The following is a 25,190-nucleotide window of genomic DNA, read 5'->3' as shown; positions in this document are numbered from 1 at the left end:
GTATGTATTCAGTAGATATTTGTTAAATTATAATAAACAATAGCTCTAAAAATTCTTCACTTTATACGTTAAATTTCTGACATGAAGTGATTTCAGATAGCAATTTGAAGTTTATACAGGGCCTTCGGTCATTCTTGATAAGACCTCAGAAATGAAAAGTTATCAAGTATGTATACAGATATACCTCGTTTCATTGCACGTCGCTTTATTGCAATTCACAGATATTGCATTTTTTACAAGACCCTCCACCAGCGAAAAGATTACAACTCACTGAAGGTTCAGATGATAGTTAGCATTTTTTAGCAGTAAAGTATTTTTTAATCAAAGTACGTATACTATTTTTTAGACATAATGCCATTGCACACTTAATAGACTACAGTGTAGTACAAAGAAAACTTTTATATGCACCAGGAAACCAGAAAATTCATGTGACTCACTTTATTGTGATATTTGCTTTATTGTGGTGGTCTGGAACTTAACCCGCAATATCTCCGAGGTATGCCTGTAATTAAAATCAGGCTATTTTAACTTGCCTCATTAATTTGGAGTTTATAACTATACCTTTACAATATCTGTAGGAAGGATTTGCTTAGCATATTAACAGTTTAAGCAAAGTGAAAATGATGCCTACCTACAACAAACTTTTAAGCATTTAGTATAATTTTTGGAGTCTCTATTTGGAGAAAACAAGATCTCATAGGCTCTCTACTTAGAAATATTCCATGATCCTCTTACTACAGATATTCAAACTAGTTCTTCAAATTAGACCTGCTTTATTTATTCAACATAGCTTAATTAAGCCAACTTTTAATTTTATTTGTCTGTAACTCTGAAGTTTTATAATAGATTTAGTCTAGTACATTTTTTGAAAGTTAAGAAAATTCTATGCTTTGTGAAAATTTTAGATTTTTTTGTATCTCCTAGGAACATGTTCTCAGAAGAGTCAGATATTTTGAAGGACACTATACAAGTTAAACTTTATCGGGAATATTTGCTTTGGTACATGGAAAGACCTCAGGCATTGTGTCCCATGTGCAACTTTTTGAAATGGGGACTGATTCCCACAAGGGGATTTATTTTTTTACGAGTAACGGATTTAGATGTTAAAAAATATTTTTTAAAACCCTGCATGGTCCTCTCCCTCCCTTCTCCTCTGCGTCTGTAATTTCTGGCCCAAGAAAAAGTGACTTTGGAAAAACAATCAAATATTTAGTAAGTACCTGCGATGTGTAAGGCACTGTGCTAGGTGCTTGAGGTGATTTAAATGTAATAATACATGCCCCCAACATCTAAAATCATATTTAGAAGGTGAGAAAACAATAAATGTACAGTACTAGAATCCAAGGCAAAAGATAGAGGAGAGCAAAGTCACTACTTGGGAGTGAGGATGTTAAAATAATAGCTACAAAATATTGAGCACCTAAAATGTACCAGGCATTTCACATGCAGTAGTCCATTTAGTCCTCACATCCTGGCTGTTAAATATTATTCACACTTTAGAAGGAGGCTCCTAGTGTAGAGAGTTTGAGTAGTTTACAGAAGGCTACTTGGGCAGTATGTGCTGAAGCTGGGGGATCAGACCTAATGTGACACCCACACCCTCATTACTGTAAACACTATGCCTTACGGAAAGCCTCATGGGAGAGACACCCAGAAGCAGGGTTGCTAGGCATTTTGAGAGGGGAGAATTTGGTGGTATTTTTCCAGAACACAGGAATCAGCAGGAGTTGTGGCACAAAGGCTTAAAAAAAAGTGTGGACACATTCAGAGACTGAATAGTTAATTGTGAGAGGAAGAGCAGGCATAGCAGAAAACCAGACTGCGGGGGAAGTGAGAAGATGCTGTGGAAGCATAGAAGTGTGTACCTGGGTCTCTGGCTGTGTACACAGCCCTGGGAGGCTTCCTCCATGTTGCATGGAGATGTGTTGCACTTACGTAGAATATGATGTGAGCTGCAGTCCCTGGAGTTGTGCAACAGTGGCTCTCCTGGGCGGGGAGACAGTTAGGAGGCAAAATCGTCACATAGTTCAAGGGTCACTGACTCGGGTAGCAGTGGAAACAGATGAGAGCATTGCAGAGAAGCTTCTGGACTGGCAGCTAATTGACGATGTTGAGTGAGGGAGAAAGAAGGAAAGTCTTAGAAGGGTAGAATTTGGTAACATCATAACCAAATAGGGGACACAGGAGGAGCAACTTTCTCAGGAGGTGGCAGATAAGATGAGCTTGTGTTTGAAGTTTTGGTGATGCTAGGATATTATAAATGGCCATCCTGGTGTGGAAAAGGGAGTTTTTAGTTTTTGTTTTGTCTTGTTTTTGTATCATGGACAGCTTTCAATGAAAATTTGATTCTCAACAAAAAGCACATATTTATTCATACATTCTAGCATAATTTCAGGAGTTTGATGGGCCCCCTGAAGTCCATCAATGGACCTTCTGTACCTAGGTTAAAGATTCTTACACTAGAAACATAGATACCTGAAGCTATATTAGTAGATGAATTTACTGAAAAACAGTACGTAAAAGGAAAAGGAAGGAAGATAAGGGTACAACTTTAGGAAATGCTTAAATTTGGGTGCCAGGAAGAGGAGGAGGAAGGAGGGAATCATCAAGGTGTGTGTAGGAGAAGGAAGGAGGAGCACTTGACTAGCACAGTGTCTTAGAAACCCCAGAGAATCTCTTGAGAGAAGGGGTTGTCGGTCGTGTTTAAGATGATACGCTTAGGAACATAGTATCTGAAAACCTTTAGACTCAATGAATACATAGTTGTTGTTTAGTGTTATTATTCCCATTTTTAAAAAGAAATGTGTAAGAAAAGGGCTTATTTTAAGAGGAATGGGTGGTGAGAAATGAGAGCTAATACAGAATTTTATTACTTTCATGTCAAAATATATAATGGGTCTTTTTTCCAGTAATTTCTGACCCAAGAAAAAATAAACATTTAGTAGGTACCTACCATTCTATGTTAAGTTCTAGAAGGTATTTAAATATAAAAATTAGATAATTATATGTATGTTTTACAAATAAATTTATATATAAATGAGTTTTGCCAAATATTTTACATGCTTCTAGTATGCATACCAAATCTTTTTAATGAGCTCTAAATTTACAAAGTGCAAAAAGTCACTGAAATTGAGAGGATGTTTAGAAAAAAGGAAATCTTGTGGTATCAGTGACCCAAATACACAATTTCATTTTGGTATAACTAGGTTGAAGTATTTTTCTATCACATTTTGTATTTTGGGGAAAACATATTTATTTCTTCTCTCAGACTTTATTAGGGAAATATTTAACTATAGTAAAACACACAAAAATACTTGTTACATTATAGATAATTTTTTAAATTGCATTTCAGTACATTATAGATCATTTAAAAATTAACAATATTTAAGTGGTTAAAATATTAAAGAGGCATTTTACTGAAGTCAAAACAGATCATTGTAATCTAATGTAGCGTCTGATATAAGAAAAAGCAAATCTCTGAGAATGTCAATAAATCTCAAACATGCTTCTGTTTTTGGTTTATTTGTGCACTCATCACAGTCTTAAACATAACAGATAATTCTACGTCTCCTTTTTTTCTCCTTTCTCTGATCTGAACATTAACTATTAAATAATTTTCTAAGTAATTTTCTTGTCTAAAAGCATCTCAGTATTTATTTTGAATTATCTCATGACTGCATATTTTCTTTCTATGATTTCTTTCTGCTCCTTGAATTTGCTAAATTATTACTGGTTTGGAGTTTTTCTATGAATTTTTTCCCTCTTTTTAGTCTTAAGGAACACATTTCCTATAAAAATAATCAGAGGACTGTCAAGCACCAGGAATATGTGACCTAAAACTTACCCCAATACTTCTCAGAATGATGAGTTTCTTAATGTGTTTGGGCTTTGCCAAACCGTCACAGACTTTAAAATATAGCTATGGTTTTGAATTTCCAGATGCATTCACTTTAAATAATTTTATAATGTTAATATTTTTTAAATGGGAAAATGTGAATTGGGTCAGAATGCTTGCTTTTTACATGTATCCTTCAGCTCAAGTAACATGTTGCACCATTTCATTATGCAGAATGCAGTGAACAAGAAGTCACTTGTCATAGCTGTCTGTTTCCTGGTAGTTTACACACCAGAAACTGAAATCTGAGAACTGCACTTGAAGGAAAACAAAGAGCTTTACAGTATTTTTTTTTCTTTTCAGGAAAACACACAGAAGCTAATTTTAGCTTCTTGATCAAATTGACCCAGCCTTTAACCCTGGCAGACGTTACTACAACACACTTCCAATAGACAATAGTTTGCATACCAGCATCACACTGGAAACAGATGTGCATGCAGAATTGGTCTTTTTTTCCCCTCTGAAGACAGCCTGCCACTGTGGTGAAAGCTGAAATGTGGTCCTTCCTAACTAGGGTAAAAACTGGGTCTTCTTTCACATTTCAGACTACAAGCTTTCCTGACTTCTTAAAAATTTATTATGTCACAGTTATGTTTTGACCAGAGTTCCAAAATATCATTCACTGGAGAAACATCTCTTGGCTTCAGCATGATTTTTATCCTGGGGAAAAAGAAAGAAATAAATTGTTAGCAGCTGTACTGTTCATGAGTGATGGTTACACAGTTTATATATTAAAACATTTGGAATGCGAACAATTACTTCTTTTACTTTCTCACCAAGTCTCCTATAGTTTATATAAATTGTGTTTTTATTACCAAAGAAATGTCAGTCTCCCCCTCCTCACCTCTGCCTGTCCTGGCCTTGCCAGGCACACTTCCTGAAGTGCCTGCCCCCCCGCAGCGGCTGTCCACTGTTCACGGTCCACCAGCAGTGGCTCCAGGAAGCACACGGGCTCAGGCTCAGCTGAGAAGGAACCAGGAGGAGGGTTGCCTCAGCTTAGGAGTATTTAGCATAGGTTCTTCTCTGAACTTCTGGGGAAACCCACTAACTTCTGAAATGCTGGAGGGTTTTCCCATTTTTGCCAGGAGACAAAAGAAACAAATGTCTCTGTTTCCTCAAGCAATGAAAAAGAATGTTTCCTGTCTCGTTTACTATAACAGTTGCCTCTCTCAAGACATCCTTTCACTTTGAGATAGTTATAATTAGATATAATGTATGTGTCCATATGTAGAGTCCATGCTTTTAAGACCCAATAAGGCCATGTTCTTTCAGTACTTTCCATAATGTTTTTGTAAATTCCTGTTTGGAATATATTGACTCTGCAACTTCACTGAAGTCACAAAGCAAGTTAATGACAGTGGGGTCTGAGCTGGAACCACAGGGCCATGTTCCCTGCTTGAGGCCCTTACGTACGTGTACAGAATGACCTTGTGACCAGCCACAGAGTGTTCTTAAGGCTTACAGGCAGAGAAATCCTAATTGATAATTTGTGTCTGTAAAATATGAATTTAGGGGAATGCATGATTTTTTTAAAAAGCTGCGGAGTTTATGTTACAGAGCATTATGTAAATTACAGTGCTTATCAGAATTTTAGGAATTAAATGAGCTTATTCTTCAAATACATAAGTAAATTATCCCCTTCTTTACAACATTCTTCTCTCTTAAAAATAATTGTGAACACCACTTATCCCTCTAGGTGAGTTGTTTACATTAAATAAAATTCTAGGAGATTATAATACACCTGTATGGAATTACATAAGTAAATAGATGTTGGACTGCTACAACAATAATTGCATGTTAAGTATATTAAATGCAAAAAACATTGTAAATTTTATAGGGTACATAAGCAATCACTGGTCAGATATCTATACCACAATATTATTTCTTATATTTGCAAGTTAATAACCAATAGTTACATTTGAACTTTGTGAAGGGAATTTAAACTATTTTCCTGGAATTTTTGTTTGACTGCCAAAAGGGAAAATTCTCATTGGATTTTGATTGTGAAATCCAATACTTTTTATCTGTATGTTTTTATTACCAAGGAATTCTTTATCCACATTTTATTTTTTCATAGTAAAGTTCATGCCTCTTCTTTCAGTAACACATGAATAGCAGATTATTACCCTAAGTTATTTTCCCTGTTTACAATTTATACTAAATATGTGTTCAAGCTTGTAAGTTTCATTTCATTAATGCTGAGTCAAAGATATGTAGTTTATAAACTGTAACAACAGATTAGGAAATACACAATTTCATTGAAAAATGATCATATCGTCAGAGGGCTTTTTTATTAGTAGCGGACAGGAGTTTTTGTGTGATATATGTATTTATTGTCATACACATGGCCAAATAAATACTCAAAATTGCAGCAGTAATTTCCACTTAGCATGAAGATTCCTAAATTGTACCATACTATTTTATTTTCTTTAATGTTTTCATTATCACAATGGAGCAATGAGATTAACATTACCCCCAAAACTCCTATCAGTCTTCTTGTCTCTGTGAGAAACCTGACCCAAAGTAAAGATTTTAAAATGGATATAAAGAAATAACTTTCGAGGAGCAGACCTCTTCCATGAGACTCTCCTGATGTGACAAGTTACAGCCAATACTTTTCCCAAGAAATAATGAAATCCATTGAATAGATCTATCCTGAGTTTATTAGAATAAGCACCTACTAAGTACAAGATACAACACTAGGGCCTGAGCTGCATTAATATATCTCTCAGTAGCCCTGTAAAGTGAGTGGTCTTCTCCCTAGAGACCAAAAAGGGTAAGTGATTTATGCAAGACCACTTAAGTGGTAAACAGTGGATCTGCGATTAAAACCCAGGCTACCCACCTAACTCCAAAATGGAAAATGCACTTATTTTTATGTTCTAGTGTGTGTACATATGTGTGCCACATACATCATGCATGATATGTCTGTTATATACATGATACAAATGTGTGTGTGTGTATGCTTGTGCTAATTCCCCACCAACACCCCAGATAGCATTTCTTCTCCCACTTGGGAGAAAAATTTTATTTAGAGAAATCTAACTTTCAGTCGTTACAACAATCTGTCCTTGATAATCTAATTTTTAAAATTCATTAGCTCTACCTTCACTTGACTAATAATGTTTTCATTTACCCAGCTAAGTTTCCCAGAAATGTAATAGATCCAGGAGATATATTCATTTTTGGTACAATTGATATCCATTGTCATATTTATACCATAAACATGCATTAATATGCATTCAGATTATGTATTTATGTTCTCCAATCTTCTGTACTTTCTAGAGTTTTCTATTGGGCTGCTGATTATGAAGTATATTTTAAGAGCAACTCTATATTTCAGAAAACCAAATAGTGGATTCATGTTTTTCCCCTTTTGTTAGCTTTTTACAGTATTATAATTTTTCTTTCTTTTGCAGTTCTCCTAAAAAACACACACACAAAGAAAAAAAAATTAACTTCATTTCATTATAATCTCCTTTAGAATATACCAGGCACGGATTGTGTTTTCTCCTGTTTAACAGATGTTACCTCCATCCCAAAGTGCAGCTCCTTTGATGTCTTGAGAGAGTCGGGGTGAATGGCTTGCTGGTTGTAAGCTCTCCAAAAAGCCAAGGGGTGCTGCTGACCCAGCTTCATCAGGGCCGTTTGCCTTCCCAGGGACAGAAGCAATTAGATTGTTTGTTCTGCCACAAAGTAAATGGCCTACTGAGAACTTGTTTGTATTTTTATACGTTTTTATGGTTAATGTTTTCAGTGACCTATGTTATAAAGTAAACCATAACTACTCCTGTAAGCATGTTACAGTAGTAAAGCAAAACTGTACATTCCTAGATATTTATATCACTTCACTCAAAGCCTTGGAGTGAAACTTTAAAAAAAAAAGGTTTCTTCCCAAACATTTCAGTTAGAAACTCCATTTCAGATCCTTGGCAGTCATATGTATAGGCTGTCTTACATGATTGTTGAATAACATGTTATTATACGTGGGGGAAGAATAGTTCTTTTGTTGGCTGCATTACATTTTGTGGTGAAATTGGAGAAAACAAATCATTAAGGAAGTCTATTTTGGTTCAAGACATTACACACTTATGACGAGTCTGTTTTTTAACATTGCCAAGTTAAAAGAAAATGCAGACCCATTTGTATTGGAACAGGAAGGCATGTTCTAGATTGCAATCTATCAGTAGCATCATGTGTATGTGTGTGTGTGTGTGTGTATAAAGGAGAGTAGTGTATTAAATATATGTATGCAGATACCAGCTTATATATAGTCATGCTGCTATTCTTATGTATGGTAACTGCTAATTTTCTAATGACTGATTTTCTAGATACTGCTGTAGAGGAAAGGAAAAACATGTTTTTTGATGAAATGTTAAACTTTGATAACCCCACCGAGACCTGCTTTCCTTTGGCAGCTTCTCTGGTCTTCCAAAACTCTATCACCACCCCTCCACTGAAACTCCCATTGAAACTCCCATTGAAGCAGCATCCTATGGTCAAAAGACAAGAAAGAAAAACTTTCATAACCTTAAAAAAACCCACATCTCTGTGTATCTATTGGTCGCAGTTAGTATGAGCAGAGAAAAAGGTATGAAAAGAAAAACACCAAACTTTGAACATTGCTTCATTGGTTGAATTCAGTTTTGTTTGAAAGAGGTGGAGAAAGCCTGTTAATTCTTTACTTCTGTGTTCTTTGATTTATTACAATGAGAATGTTTTTACTTTTATATTAAAGTTATAAAAAAGTAGAAAACAGCAAAATGCTTTTTTTTTTTTGAGGAAAATTGGCCCTGAGCTAACATCCCTTGCCAATCTGCCTCCTTTTGCTTGAGGAAGATTGTCACTGAGCTAACATCTGTGCCAAGCTTTCTCTATTTTGTATGTGGGATACCACCACAGCATGGCTTGATGGGTAGTGTGTAGGTCCACGCCCAGGATCTGAATCCACGAACGCCAGGCCACTGAAGCAGAGTGTACAAACTCAACCACTACAGCACCAGGCTGGCTGCAGCAAAATGTTCTAAAATATTCTATGAATTATCAATAGCAGTCTGACATATTACCTCTCTTGGTGATAACTATGTTTTAGAAGAGGGTGCTATTATTGTACATGAATAAATTTAACAGCGATATTTCATGGAATCACCATAATATAATCATCAAGAGCTCCTGAACTTTGAAGTGAGACAAGATTGGGATGCAGACATAGCTCAGTTTTTAGTTGATGTAATTTCAGATAGCTAAATAAGCTCTTTGAACCTTGGTTTCCTCATCTATAAGTAAGTCATAAAAATATTATTTCTGTTAAGATAGCACAAAGATGGAGATAATTAAAGCTGCTAACACATAGCACATCTTCCGTAAATTCCACCTGGAACCTTCCCAAGCACATAGTAGGCACTCAAATTTGAATGAATGGGTGAATGATTACTTCTCCACCTACTGTCTCCCCTCGCCCATCATACCACCAATTAGTGTCAGATCAAGGCCGGGAGTGCAGGCCTCACTCTCGGTCCCCACACCTGTGGGACAGTGAGCACTCGCACTCATTGACTTTTCATTGCAAATAGGCCAGATTATTAGCAAGTATAGTATCTTGCAGATAGGAAACATATTTAGTGTCTTGGATAAAGACTTTTTTTCCAGATGAAGTTCTTTTCCTCTTTATTTTGCAATATTCTGTCAGCTTGAGTTTTCTTGTGAAAGAAATCTCCACGAGTGAAAACAAGGCTGGACATCACTGTAAGCTGTAACACAGGCAGAGGGCCATCAGAAAAATGCTGAACTAATTAAATATTAAGTTATCTATAGATCTTGTCTGGCCTTCGTACTGCTCATGTCTTTTTCAATAAAAAAAAAAGAAAGAAAGGATTTGAAAAGCTCATTCCTTTCCTTGAGTGAATGGGAATGGGTTTATTTTAAAATCTTACTCGAACAATATTACTCATTCCTTTTAATAAAAGATGTTTGAAAGCATATGAGCCATCACAAAGGAGAAAAACAAACAACAACTCAGGGTATTTTTCTCTTAGTTTTCCAAGCAATGGATTATTTCATGGCCTTATTCACTAAGTGGAATGAATGTTCCTTTCAAGCCCATGTCTAGGGCTGTTGGCTATGTCCAGGTACCTTTTCATGTGTGATTAATAAGGTCGGGGACCACAAGTAGCCTTCATTTAGAATTTAATAGCAAAAACAAAGGCACTGAAATTTTCTACCGTAACTATTTTTTTCCCCAAAATAAAGAAGTTATCTAATGTTTACTTTGTGAAAATATCACTTTTTCCATACATGTTTGCATATGATAAATTGGGTAAAAAATGTTGTTTATAAGGCTGAAATTGACGTTCTAAACTTGCCTCAAACCTATGGTGAATTGCTGCATTTTTTTTTTTTTTGAAGATTTTATTTTTCCTTTTTCTCCCCAAAGCCCCCCGGTACATAGTTGTATATTTTTAGTGGCAGGTCCTTCTAGTTGTGGCATAGGGGACGCCGCCTCAGTGTGGCCTGATGAGCGGTGCCATGTCCTCGCCCAGGATGGAACTGGAGGAACTCTGGGCTGCCACAGTGGAGGGTGCAAACTCAACTACTTGGCCATGAGGCTGGGCCCCTGAATTATTTTATTTAAATGAATTTCTTTTTTATTGAAGCCATTAAATACATGCATTGGAAAAAAAAATTTGTCTTAAATGATTTAAAGTATTCCAACATACAGAAAAACCCCAACTTTCTATGTGAAAGAGATGTACTATGAAATAGGGGATTTAACCACAACAGAATTTATTTCATCTTAAAGAGGGGTATTTCATCACATGATCATGTATGTTTTGTCTTATAATTTATGATGTTTTATTGCAGGCCTACTATTGTCCCAAAATATGGCCTGTTTTTTCACATTTGATTTAAAATAAACACCTTTCTTTTTCTTAATAGAAGTCAACTAAATATAGAACTGTTCATCCTATGATTTTTAATTGGAAACTGAAATATCCAGAAACTGAGATATCAGGATACAAAATCAAAAAATAAATATTAGTAGTTTAATTGTTTTTGTATGAAGAAGTTTAGAGACTGATTATAAGATAGAATTATTTCATTTAAGTAAACTTTGAATACACACACACTTGTGATTTTTTTATATAAAAATGTAAAATGCCTTCAAATTAATTCTGCTCATCTGCCACTTGAGTTCTTTAAAATCATAAGCATTAAGTGGCTCTTTTATATTACTAAAACTTACATTATTTAAGTCTTCATAATATCCCACATGTTTAAATTGCTCTTTACCTCGTGTGGCACATCAGCAGACTTGTAGAATACAGCTTGGGTGGTCCTGGAAGTTCCAACGGCAGCTGCACTTTTTTTCTCTGGGTACCCTTATCTTGGGTAGCAATGTTGAAAACATTGCAAGACTTTTCATAATATTCCAATAGTCTTTCTGGTCCCAAAATGTACGCTTCTTTTAGAAAGGAAAAAAGCCTTTCTAGCCACACTCCTTTGAAAGTAGGGTGCTTTTTCCTTTTGTGAAAATCTTCCTGACTGTGCTACAGGCAGGGCTTTGAATGAAGAGAAGGCAGCGTCCCCCCTTCTGCGCCCCACAACCCTGTCGACGCTGGCTGAAAACCTGGCAGTTGAGGTAGATTTAATCAGACTCTGAGCTAGAACTGATATTCTGATTTGGTTTAAAATTATGTGGTCAATGTTAGTTTTTCTTATCAATATGTGAGACTCTGCTGAAATGAAAATGGAAACACAAAAAGGACGAGGAGCTTCTAGGTTGCCTTAGAGGACTGAGCTTCATTTTGAAGTGCAGCACAATTTCCATAATGCCGAATTTTCCAAATTTGCTCACATGAAACAATTATGTTTTATAATTCAGTCTCTACATTTCTTTTATGAAATCAAGTATTACTACTTATATTAATGCATGGAATTTCTGTGATTTTTTTCCCCTAATATTTCAGTTTCCAATTATAAAACACTAGGATGAACAATTCTGTATTTAGTTGACTTCTGCTAAGAAAAATTTAAAAGGAATTTTTGTTTTAAATCATTCATGAAGAGCATAAGCTAATAAAGACTTCATTACCAAAGGAAAAGTCAGTGAATTGTTTCTTCTCTCTTACTCGAAGATCTTAAGTGTCTCGTGGGAGTGTTGTAATCCTTGGAAAGATGCTCTTGTTAAAACCTCTGGAGCGCTCTCTGTTTTCTCAACCATACGTTATTAGCTATCTAAAACTAATTACTCCCAAGGCACCTCTTTAGAGATTTTATGATTCTCTCTGTCTCCTGGGACATCATGTAAAGTTTTCAGGTGAAAAAGGGAGCCCATAAGAGTTCTTTCTTTTTCTCAAATCAGATGAAGATAGCAATGACTTAGGAACAGTAATTCCTAAAATAACTTCATTTTGGGGCCAGCCCCATGGCCGAGTGTTTAAGTTCACGCGCTCTACTTTGGCGGCCCAGGGTTTCCGGGTTCGGATCCTGGGCGCGGATGTGGCACCGCTTGTCAGGCCATGCTGAGGTGGCGTCCCACATAACACAACTAGAAGGACCCACAACTAGAATGTACAACTATGTACCGGGAGGCCTTGGGGAGAAAGAAAAGGAAAAAAAAAAAAAGAAGATTGGCAACAGATGTTAGCTCAGGTGCCAATCTTTAAAAAAAACAAAAAAACTTCACTTTGGCTGTCGAGGTCTGGATTTCCCTTCTGAACTTTCATCAAAAGAACCCTTTAAATGGTCAGTTTATTTATTAGTTATTTATTAGTTTTTATTCTTTCCCAACATTCTTGAAAGCATATATTGATACTTACTATCTCATTTTAGAAACACATAGTTACAGAGAATTATCAAAGAGATAAAGCAAGGAAAGCTCTAGCAGAAAAAGTTCTATCCTAATGTACATGTTTTCCATACTGAAGTCTAAGAGGTTTACACCAGAAGAACTTTGTTTGTTTCAAAAGGAGATGAACAATCTGCCTCCCTCCCAGTGAGTCTTGAGAATTCACAGCAAGATCCCAAACCTGGCTGCTCACCCAGGTCAGAGCTGCAGGGCCGAAGCCCCTCATTTGTAACTTCTGGGCCGGGCCACCTGGACGTGGGGACTGGGAATCGATGGTCCTCCCCTATTTAATGCCTCCAACCTGCCTCCTTTGTCTTCTCCTTCCTGTCTTCCCTTTGCTCCCTTTGTTGCTCCTCCTCTCACTCCTCATCCTCTCCCTCTACCTTTTGCTTCCCTTCTCTCTGTCCTTTCCTCTTTTTCTCCCTCACATCCTGCTCTAGAATTTCCTGGAAGATTGTATGGCTGTTAACACTGAGAACTTCTGGTTTTCTCGACTTTCCTCAAGTCACCATTAGCTACAGAAAGTCTGAAGTCCCCAGTTAGTAAACATCTGGTCCTAAATTATTGACTCCAATCTCCCTTTTCATGTGCTCTTTACACGGATCGCCAGGAGTACCAGGTACCCTCTTAACCTGCTCTGTGCCTTCAGCCTGTGTACCTTGGCACCTTCCATTTACCTTGCCCAGGTAACACGGCTTCTCTCTGGCTTGTGAACTCCTCTTCATTCTAGTAAGTCCTCAACTAAAATTTTACCTCTGTGAGTTTTGCTCCAACCTACCGTTTATCCCATTCAAAATAATTCATTCCTCCACTGTTTCCATAGCATTGTATACAGATCTGTATTTTAGCATTTATCATATATTAATTGTGATTCCCTTCTACTTCTCTGTCATCTCCATGACAGTAAGAAGGTATCTGTACCTGGAACACAATAGGTGCTCAGTAAACAGCAGTTAGAGGAATAAGATAAATGAATATCAGAGCTTCTAATTCTAAAATTACGGAAAAAAAGCATTTTAAAATTAGGTACTTAATTTCAAGTGGATTTGAGTTAGATATCCAAAAAGAATTCTCTGGACACCATCCTTACTTCAATGAGCCATCAAACTTATTCAGAGAATGGCAGATACAGAATAGGACTATAAACCAGTGTGTCACTGTCATCAAACGTTGAGTTCCTACTGGACACAGCAACAGTAGAGGATTACTGGTGTTGCATCTTCCAGTGAGGCACAAAGGTTGTGCCTGTGGATGTTCCCATGCTTGTTGTGATGGGAGGCAAGACACCTCTTTCCATTAAGTCTCCAAAAGCATTATGGAGATCCTTAGTTAAAAAAAAATTTCAGACAATCAAAATATTGGTAGTTAATGTGCATATAAAATTTTCTATGTTAAAGATATATTAAAATGTGATAATCTACTATAATTAAAAGCAGTTCTCATTTCTTTCATTTATTCAAGGTGTATTTAATCACCTACAATGTGCAAAATACCACTGGGAGTTTTGAGGAACATAAATATGAGTAAAATTTCGCTGATAATACTTACATGACTTGTTGTTTATCAAAATGTCTGTGCAGGGCAATTCAAGCTTCATAGCATCATACTGAATTTAGAAAACACCTCAAGATTGTATTCCTAGATGGCTTCAATGAAACAGGGCATATTTCTCTTTGACTAAGGTGAAAGTTTTTAAATAATTATTTCATCATTTCAACCTCAGCGGGGCATGAGAGTTTACCCAGCACAGCAGTGCCTTTGCAGTCAATCCAACTAATCAAGAGACCAAAAGATTTTAAAATCTATCCTCTTAACCTGGGACAAACTGATCAGCAGGGTTCTATTTCATGTTGTCATAATCTTCCTAAAACCATTACAAATCATTCTATAGCATACTGGAGGAGAAAAAAAAGACTGAAGGAAGGGGGCACTCAAGACATGTAAGAAGCAACACATCTCAGCACGCGCCTAAGCTGTCACTGTGACATGGACACCTTCCATTTTCACAGAAAATAGATGGACTCTTACATGTTCAGTGCATGTAAGAAGAGTATGACCAAGTCTGTCCTGTTCTAGTTTTCATAATTGCCACAAAGATAGATTTTTAGTTTCCAAGATTGTTCTTTTTAAAAAGTAAAAATGCTTGACTTTGATCATGAAATGCTGTTATAATGAAGTGAGCCACGGTGCTGAAAGAATAATCTTTCTAAACACCAATCTGATCTTGTCATAGCCCTACTTGCCTGCAAGGTAATGCCCACCCTCCTCTTTGGCAGAGGAAACCCCTCTGATTGCCCTCTCTTACCTTTCCCCCGTTACCTCTCCCTGGCTGTTCCCTGGATGGACCAGGCTCTTCATGCCCCTTTACTCACCCTGTCCCATCTACCAGGAAAAACGTTTCTCCATCCTTACTCCCCCGATTTCCTACCACTTGTCCTGCCCAACATAGCTTCTCCTGCACCTGCCTTCCCGGTCTCCAACTGAGTTAGGTGCCTTTCATCTGCACCACCCCAGCCCAGGACCTCACAGGGGTGACAGCTCAGGGAGTGCAAGTGTGATTGCTAATTTAACCATCTTCCTTTTCTCCCAACTGTGAGCTCCTCCAGGGGACTGCAGGGCTGTGCCTTACTAATTTCAGTACTCCAGCCACAGGTCTAGGGGCAAACAGATTGCAACTGTTCAATATGTGTTAGTTACATGAGTGAAAGAACTATTAACCACATTTGAACATTGATATTAGTTATTAAAAAATAACCTTCCAAGGTTTATCTCCGTGATACCTGTTAGATGTCAGTGTTTGCCCTTTGAAGCCACCAAGTGATGCTTCAGTTACTTTAATACATTGCTCCTAACAGATAGCGTAAATGTTTCATAAATGGTTTTTGCATCACTTTCCTTCCATTCCCCTCTTCTCTTTTCACAGTTAATCCTGATCTATTCTTAGGATTTCAGAATTCTTTCACTAGCCCTCTTCTTTGTCACTGGTTCTTTAATTTACACATTTGGTTGGCTGGTTCCTGTTACTCAGCCTACAAATCTGTCCTATGTCATCTCCTTTGAGTAATTTATAACCTCTATAAAATGCCACGTAGAGGTGCTTTTTTAGATTTTTGAGTAATGGTGAGAAAGAATTGCCCTGGGAATCAAAAATCCATGAGTCATAGATTATCTTGTTATTTATGACCAGAGAGTGATCATTGACAATATTTGGCAATTTTACAGCTATGAACCTAGGCTATTGTGCTTTCGAATATAATTTATTAAGCAAATAAAACTCTTACTGGTAATGGGTCCTCTTAAGTCTGGGGAACCACGTGAGCTGCAGGCGGGTGCAGCTGTGGAGGTTTCATAGTAGCAGCATACATCTTGGATGTCTGGACACTAATATTTTACACTTACTTCATGGTTTTATTTATTCAGTTGCCTTTATATTCTTGATTGGATTCTGACCAACCGTCTTGGTTTAGGAAGTCATCAGCTTTGAGAAGAGAGGGAGGAGCCTGGAGAAAATAAAATGAATTTATGTTGAACAAGCATAAATCCTTCCTTCATTAGATATGACATTTAGTAAATTCAGGCTGTAAAGAAACCCAGATGTGTTCATGGAAAATGCTGATGTAAAATCATCTTTAAAAAAAACAAGACAAGGACCTAAAACTTAAATATAACCTGAGGAAGAAATAAAGATACAGATACAGAGATGCTCGTAGATACGTATATGTATGTGTATACATACACAAACACGCAAACATATACAGAGAGAGAACTTACACTATTGCAACAAATGTGAGTGAGCTAGCTTAGGGTTTCTTTTTTGAAATTATTCATTTATAACAGTAGTATTTTGTAATGTTGGCTTCAATTTAATTCTAGCCATCCTTACCTTTTAATATGTTTGGAGAAAATGTTAATCATGAAATTCTGAACAAAGTAAGTTGATCTTTTTCTAAATAGCAACCTTAGGCAGTACTTATTTTTTGTTGCTGTTTTTAAAGCTGGAAATGTACCTCCTTTGGTGTAATTATTACACATGTATATATATATCTGACAACCTCTGGGATTAGAGAAATTCAGTCATATACTTAACATTATGAAACACGGTCAAGAAGTTGGGTCTAACATCAAATTCCAAATACTGATCAAGAAAATTTCAAGAATATTCCTTCCATTTAAAAATAAGTTCTGGATGTTACATCTACCTATCCATTCTGCAAGAAATTAATTAAACCTTACCATGATCATTGCTTCATATCTCTGTATGGAATAGAGATGGGCAAGTAAGACTTAAGTGTGTATGTTAGAAGTGACACTGATGAAAATAAGATTAGAAGGAAATGAAACCAGTTAGGTGACCTTCAGGGCTGCCCTTGAATTTTGCTGCACCTCGTCTAGGATCTCACTGCCATTTTATACTATTATAATTTCTTGCTTACTTTTCTGCTTCCCTGATTAAACTGAAGGCTTCTTGCCATTTATTTTGTCAACTGTGTGTGCACGGTTCCTAACACAGGGCCAAGCAGGAGGAACATGCTTGAGTGAATGCACGAGTCAGCTCCCTGCTGGTGGTTTTCATCCTGCGTCTCAGGACAGATGATAGTGCTCAGTTGGAAAATTATTGGCTTTTCTCTATTAATTTGTAGGAGTTATTTATATAGTCTAGAAATAAAGTCCTCTGTCAGTTGTGTATAATGTGAATATTTTCTCCCAGTCTGTGGGTTGCCTTTTCTCTTGCTCAGTGATTTTTTTCTGATGAGCAGTTTTTAATTATCAAGTCCAGTTTATTATTTTTTTTCTTTCATGGTTAGCACTTTTCGTCTCTTCCTTAACAAATCTTTGCTTAGCTCCAAAGCATGAAGATACTCTATGCTTCTTCAAGAAACTTTAAGGATTTAGCTTTCATATTTGGCTCTATGATCTACCTAAAGTTAATTTTGTCTGTGGTGTGAGATAGGAGTGGAGATTCATTCTTTTCCATATGAATATCCAATTGCTCTAGAACTTTATTGAAAACACCTTCCTTTCCCGCATTGAATTGTTCTGGTGCCTTTGCTAAAAATTTACTTGGGTGTCTTTGTTAAAAATTAGAACAATATATGAGTTTGTTTGTTTGTTTGTTTTTTGAGGAGGATTAGCCCTGAGCTAACATCTGCCACCAACCCTCCTCTTTTTGCTGAGGGGGACTGACCCTGAGCTAATATCCATGCCCGTCTTTGTCTATTTTATATGTGGGACGCCTGCCACAGCTTGGCTTGACAAGCGGTGCGTAGGTCTGTGCCTGGCATCCGAACTGGTGAACCCCAGGCTGCCGAAGAAGAAGATGCAAGCTTAACTGCTGCACCACCGGGCTGGCCCCCAATATATCAGTTTTTAAAATTCATTATTTCATCCATAAATTCTTCCACTGAATTTTAACTGAGTTCATATTATGCTCATTGTCAAGATGGAGGTGAAAAACAGACACAGATCCTGCTGTCATGGGGTTTGCAGTCCATGGTTCTACCCTTTGATTTAGATTGAAGCGGGAAGGAGATTGTACAGGAGAGTAAAAATCTGTCCTTGTAAGTACAGGATCCCTGTAAATAAATGTCACTTTCTGGGGCTGGCCCAGTGGCGCATCAGTTAAGTTCGCATATTCCTCTTCTTGGCAGCCCAGGGTTTGCTGGTTTGGATCCCGGGTATGGACACGGCAGTGCTTAGCAAAAGCCGTGCTGTGGTAGGCGTCCCATATATAAAGTAGAGGAAGATGGGCATGGATGTTAGTTCAGGGCGGGTCTTCCTCAGCAAAAAAGAGGAGGATTGGCAGTAGTTAGGGCTAATCTTCCTCAAAAAAAAAAATCTCACTTTCTCTAATCCGTTTTTTGAATTTTAAAAATAAATATTGTGACTAAAACAAAACAATTCCAACACTGAGAATGCTTTTCCAAAGCACACAAACTGCCTCTGCTGCCCCCACCCTCACGCAGCATCAAGACTCACTGACCGAAACGAAGGTCAGGTGTGCAGATTATATTTGTATCACCATGACCGAATATGTCGGTAATTGACAAGGCTTGGGAAGGTGAACAGTGAGATTTCTTTTGTTCTGAGCCTGACAGATACATAGAGACTGAAAGTGGCTGTCTACTCTAAGGGAGCACCTTTAGCTGATTTGTGAATTTGAGTGGTATTAATGGTCCTTTTATTTATTTTTTTTTTTTGAGGAAGATTAGCCCAGAGCTAACGTCTGCCTCCAATCCTCCTCTTTTTGCTGAGGAAGACTGGCCCTGAGCTAACATCCGTGCCCATCTTCCTCCACTTTATGTGTGGGACGCCTGCCACAGCATGGTTTGCCAAGCAATGCCATGTCCACACCGGGATCTGAACCGGTGAACCCTGGGTCACCAAAATGGAACGTGCAAACTTAACCGCTGTGCCACCGGGCTAGCCCCTATTTATGGTCCTATTTTTGAAAGATAACAGTTACTTAAGTAAATCCTATGCTTCAGTTACAGATATCAGTGTGTGAAAGTATCAACAGAGTCTGTTTTCTGTTTTGAAATGTAAGAATCCTAAATTCTAACCTAGGCAAATTCAAATCTGTTATATGTCACTGACAAATACTAATGGGTGTAATAACAAAAGTACCCAAAAATAAAATGGATAGATTTGGAAGTAGTGCTACCAAAGCCCTAATTTGTTAAGTTACAAATAGGCCTACGAGACTTGGGTCTCAATTAAGATTGTGTTTGCATTTGCAGTTTCTTTTGACAATGGATGCCCAAATTCAGAGATCTTTTTCTGACTTGAATTACAATTATAATATAAACCCTAATGCAAAGGAATCTGCCTCTTGAATCGAAAACTAAGGTCTCTTTATAAGAACAGAGTTCGTTTATAAGAATTTTTAATGGTATTTGATATTTTAAGTAGCCTTATAATAAAGAAACACTATGACCTATTTTATAAGTAGAAATAACTTTCTTCCAAGCTCCTAAAGTTGATTTTTGATTGGCTAAATACTTCTTCAAAAGTAAGGGATTAATTTGGACTTGGAGCAAAGTTGGTTATCTAGATACATTTTTACATACAGACCACAATTACATATATCCTCATTTTCATATAAATTGAAGCTGCACAGTGAGTAGCCCCAAATTGGAAACAATCTAATTACCCTATACCAGAGTTTCTGAAACTATTTTTGTCTCAGAACCCTACCCTGCCCTTCACACTCTTAAAAATTATTGACAATCTCAAACTACTTTTGCTTGTGTGTGTTATATCTATTGACATTTACCATATTAGAAAATAAAACTGTGATATTTAAGAGATATTTATTGATTCTTTAAAAAGTAACATGGTAACATAAGTAATATATTTTTATGAAAAATAACTGTAGTTTCCAAAACAAAAAGAACTAATAAGAAGAGTGGCATTGTTTCATGTTTTTGAGAGTCTCATTAATATCTGGATTAACAGACAATTGGGTTCTCTTATCCGCTTTAACAATCTCTTGCAGTATCACAAGTCATGTAGCCTCTGGAGAATTCCTGTGCACTTGTGAGAGAATGAGAATGACACAGGCGTAATGTCGTCATTTTATTAGAAAAATAGTTTTGCCCTCGAGACCAAATTAAAGGGTCTCAGGACCTCCAGGGGTCCCTGGATCATGCTTTGAGAACTGCGACCCTGTACTATTGGAATGCTTATGTGACTACGTTAGCGTAATACAGCAGAATACCTTATAACATGGCATGTACATGGGTCCTTCCAACACATAGGAATATATTTTAATAATATATATTCCCCCTACTTAAAAAACAAACGGCGTATCTTTTAATATTTAGATGCATATAGAACACAACAGGAAGAATAAAGATAAAGCATACATTTCATACCACTTCTTGTATCAGTACTTCATAAAGTCAAACAGCCTAACATGGAACCATCTCAAAGAGCTAAACTAATAAGTTGCCTAATGGAAATCTAAGGACATATAGAGCTGTGAGCTCTGTGTGACAGAAGAGAGACCCGTCAGTTCCAAAAATGAGATAAAACAGGGAGGAAAGTTGACACTTTATTATAGATGGTAAGATGTCTGTCTTAATTTCTCTTTGAAATAGAAAGCCACTCAACTTCTTTAGAAGGTTGGCTACAGGATGTTTGGAGACAAATATTTTTTCTCAAACAACAGCTTTAATTTCGTTGAAGCACTTGGAAAAAGATTCCTTTGAGATCCTAGAATTCCGTGCCTCACAGTTTAGCAGAGATGACTTTAACCTAGAAAACACTGAGAGAAATATATTGATATTTGAGCTGCCAGTGAAATGAGCATATAACGTGAAAGAGTTTCAGAAAAACCCAAAATAGAATAAACACATTTCTGCCATGTAAAAATGTCTATTGATGAGAATTAGAAATGAATTTCTGCTAAGTTTTTAGAATTTTCTGTTTATAGTCTTTTTTTTTTGTCTGTAAAGTTTAGTATATTATGAAATTACATAACTCCAAAAGCAAGTGTATACAATTCATGATAAATGAGATTTATGTGTTCTCTGGCGGGGGGGCCGTCTGCGTGGTCAACCAGAGGACCTGCAGGCCCTGACGTTCTGATTCACTGGCAGAGTTAGCATAAAGCGGCATTTTTACAGAAAGTCCCAGAAGTAACAGAAAAACAGAGCGGCAGGGGAAGTGTAGGTGGCAGAGGCCACAGTTACTGGTGGTGGGGAGACCAGCCTCAGAGATGGCCGAGGTGGTCCTGGGAGCAGCAGACCAGAGGCCCTCACCGGGCAGAGTCACCTTAAGCTCCGTGGGCGTCCGTGGCCCTGCTGGGCTACGATTTAAGACCGACGGGAGGGGCATGGGGTTAGAAAGGCTTCTGTCAGAACAAAGTTAGTGTGCAAAAGTAAACCCTTCAAGTAGCCAGCTTGCACTGGCAAGCTGAATAAAAGGTTTTTATTGTTCCTGGTTCTTTAGAGAAAATGAATTTATTAATCAAACTGACCATAAAACATTTAACGAATGAAGACAATGAGGGAAATGACTGGCAAAGTCGTGGGTAAATTTCCATCTTGAACTCCAGTAGTGGTGTTATTCTTATCATCCGTTTTCTTCTCCTGGGGAATGGTCAAGTTATACTTTTCCTTTTATTAAAACCCCTAGGATTGTAGCAACTCCTTCAAAATATGTACCAAAAATCAGTCAATTACACCTGTGAGCTTAAAACAGCAAAAGTAATTTACTGACCTTATTCACCCCTTCAATTGCAACAAATTCTTTACCGTATATTTCCTGTACCTCAAGTGTGGAGAGTTCGTTTTTTACTTCTGAATCTCGCCTCCACTCTCTCCCACCTCATTTCCCCTCAGTGTAACTGAATACTTTCAGCAACTGGAGGCCCAAACAATCTTGTTAACTTAAAAGTTTTCCTTCAGATTTATTGACCCAGCAGAGTTAAGCAGGGTAAGTGTTGATCAACACCTCTCAGGTATTTCTTTAATTATTGGGCTGGATCTCTGGGGCCTCATAAAAATTTGCAATGTGAGTTAGTAATAAAGTAACTATTATATTTATTTATTTATTTATTTATTTATTTGGGGGGAGGGGGAATTTGGGGTTTTCTAAGAGGACCCTCTACCTTTTGCCATAAATTGTAGCTGCAGCCTTGATAATACTGTGGTTGAACAATAAAGTCTCCAGGGCTGCTTGCTGAAAGAGATTAAACTGTAATTAAACTACACTATAAGTAAGGAGGGACGGAAAAAAGAAAAAAAATTGTGGTTTTCATAAAGCAGAAAAGAAATACATTGACTGGTGTTTACAGCCCAGAGACGTTTTTTGCCTTCTTGACTACAAAACAGTCTTATTTTTAGCCAGCCAAGGTTTTGCAAGAATGCTGTAGCAATCCCACAGTTCTGTTCTTTGAAATAATTGCACCAAGCTGGTCCCAGATCAGCAGTAACTAACTGAAAAGCAGAAGGGAAACATTTCTCAAACATACAGTGCTGATGAAATTTGCCATAACACTATGAATTATGTCGGCTGCCTGCATGAAGTTCTACATAATGGGGAAAAAAAATTTAACTAGATCTTAATTGAACATACAGCTACATAATATCCTTTTGTTTAGGCTCAAAAATGGATTTTTTTAAACCTCCTTATCAGTGCAGCTATTAAATATTGTGGCTCTCCAGCTATCAGTCTCCGATCAGCACAGTTAGTGCATTTTACCTTCCAAGGAAGTGCACTTTGAGCCAGCTGGAGCACGAGAAATGTAGGAGCTGGAGAAAGTCGTAATTGAAACAGGCGACTGCTTCAGTACAGACAGGAAATAAAGGGAAGACTGGCCCTCCAACGGATTAAATTAGATGTTTCAAATTCAGACAGTATCAGGAAAAAGAAGACTTATGTTAGGGGGGAAAAAGGTAACAGTAAGTTCATTCAGCTGAATACCCCCCCTTCCCCTCATAACGCATGTTTTTGCTGGAATCTCACTGTGCCGCCCTGTAGGGCAGAATGGCCCAGGCCTCTCCCTGCCCAGCAACAGAGAAGCAGGTCCCTGTGTTAATGTCACACTATCCTTTCCCTTCTGCCTGCCCTCTCCCTTTCAGAGTCCTTTGGTATTCTATTTCCATAAATTAGGCGTGAAATTACGTTGGGCTGAGCATACATGATTTCAGCTGTTTTATAGTTGGAAAGGAAAAACTTTTAGACCTAAAGCAAAAAGCATTTTTAAAAATATACTTCCTGCATGTTAGTATGAGATATGCCTATTATAGAAAGTGCTTGCTTTGTAGAAACTTGCTTTTTTTATTGAGGTTATGATAGTTTACAACATTGTGAGATTTCAGTTGTACATTATTATTTGTCAGTCACCATCAGTCACCATATAAATGTGCCCCTTCACCCTTTGTGCCCACCCCTCACCCCCCTTCCCCCTGGTAACCACTAATCTGTTCTCTTTGTCCATGTGTTTATCTTCCACATATGAGTGGAATCATACAGAATTTGTCTTTCTCTGTCTGCTTATTTTGCTTAACACAAAATCCTCAAGGTCCATCCAGGTTGTTGTGAATGGGACAATTTTATCATTTTTTGTGGCTGAGTAGTATTCCGTTGTGTATATATACGATATCTTCTTCATCCAGTCATCAGTCAATGGGCACTTTGGTTGCTTCCACCTCCTTGGTTATTGTAAATAATGCTGCAATGAACATAGGGGTGCATGGGTCTCTTTGAATTGCTGATTTCAAGTTGTTTGGGTAGATACCCAGTAGTGGGATAGCTGGGTCGTATGGTAGTTCTATTTTTAATTTTTTGAGGAATCTCCATGCTCTTTTCCATAGTGGCTGCACCAATTTGCATTCCCACCAGCAGTGTATGAGGGTTCTTTTTTCTCCACAAGCTCTCCAACATTTGTCACTTTTTGTCTTGGTTATTATAGCCATTCTAACTGGTGTAATATGATATCTTAGTGTGGTTTTGATTTGCATTTCCCTGATGATCAGTGATGATGAGCATCTTTTCATGTGCCTATTGGCCATCCATATATCTTCTTTGGAGAAATGTCTGTTCATATCCCCTGCCCATTTTTTTATTAGATTGTTTGATTTTTTGTTGTTGAGTTGTGTGAGTTCTTTATTTATTATGGAGATTGACTCTTTGTTGGATATATGATTTGCAAATATTTTTTCCCAGTTGGTGGGTGGTCTTTTCATTTCAGTCCTGGTTTCCCTTGCCTTGTAGAAGTCTGATGAAGTCCCACTTGTTTATTCTTTCTGTTGTGCCCTTTGTGCAGGAAGACATGGCGTCCGAAAAGATCTTTTTAAGACTGATGTCAGAGAGTGTACTGCCTATATTTTCTTCTAGAAGTCTTATAGTTTCAGGTCTTACCTTTAAGTCTTTGATCCATTTTTAATTTATTTTTGTGAATGACGTAAGAGAATAGTCTGTTTTCATTCTTTTACATGTGGCTGTCCAGTTTTCCCAACACAATTTGTTGAAGAGATTTTCTTTTCTCCATTGTATGTTCTCTGTTCTCCTCTCCTTTGTCGAAGATTTGCTGTCCATAGTCGTTTTTCTTTTTTAAAATCTCACAGAATTCTGTCTTGTCCTTCAGTTCAAGTCAAGTAACATTTATTGAGTACTGACTGTATACAAAGGTCTTGGGCTAACCAGTGTCTCCACCAGTTTTATCTGTTCATTAAGACGATATTAACATATGTACAATTCAGATTCTCAAATGAAGACATATCTTTGTTAAAACAGTTTACGAAGTAGATTTTATTTTACCTTGGAATAATAGACTGAAATTGTTGCAGCGGTTTTTTTTTTTTTTTCATTTTTCTTATGTGGTACTGCATCTCACTTTTTCTGTTTAAGCAAATATGGGCCTTTGTTTAACACAATTTGCTTAAATATTCAAATCCACAGTTTCTTACTAGCAATGTCTGAGACGTTGCTTTCTAAGGC

At 37.2% G+C, this 25,190-nt stretch overlaps 1 protein-coding gene across 1 annotated transcript in view; it reads left to right on the top strand.

The window, feature by feature from the left end:
- The window catches only part of GMDS (GDP-mannose 4,6-dehydratase), a 656,076-nt gene that overhangs the window by 448,179 nt on the left and 182,707 nt on the right, over positions 1-25,190 (top strand). The gene's annotated exons all lie outside the window — the stretch shown is intronic.

Source organism: Equus caballus, chromosome 20 (genome assembly GCF_041296265.1).
Source record: "Equus caballus isolate H_3958 breed thoroughbred chromosome 20, TB-T2T, whole genome shotgun sequence".
Lineage (NCBI taxonomy): Eukaryota > Metazoa > Chordata > Mammalia > Perissodactyla > Equidae > Equus > Equus caballus.
This window is presented reverse-complemented; position numbering and strand designations above follow the sequence as displayed.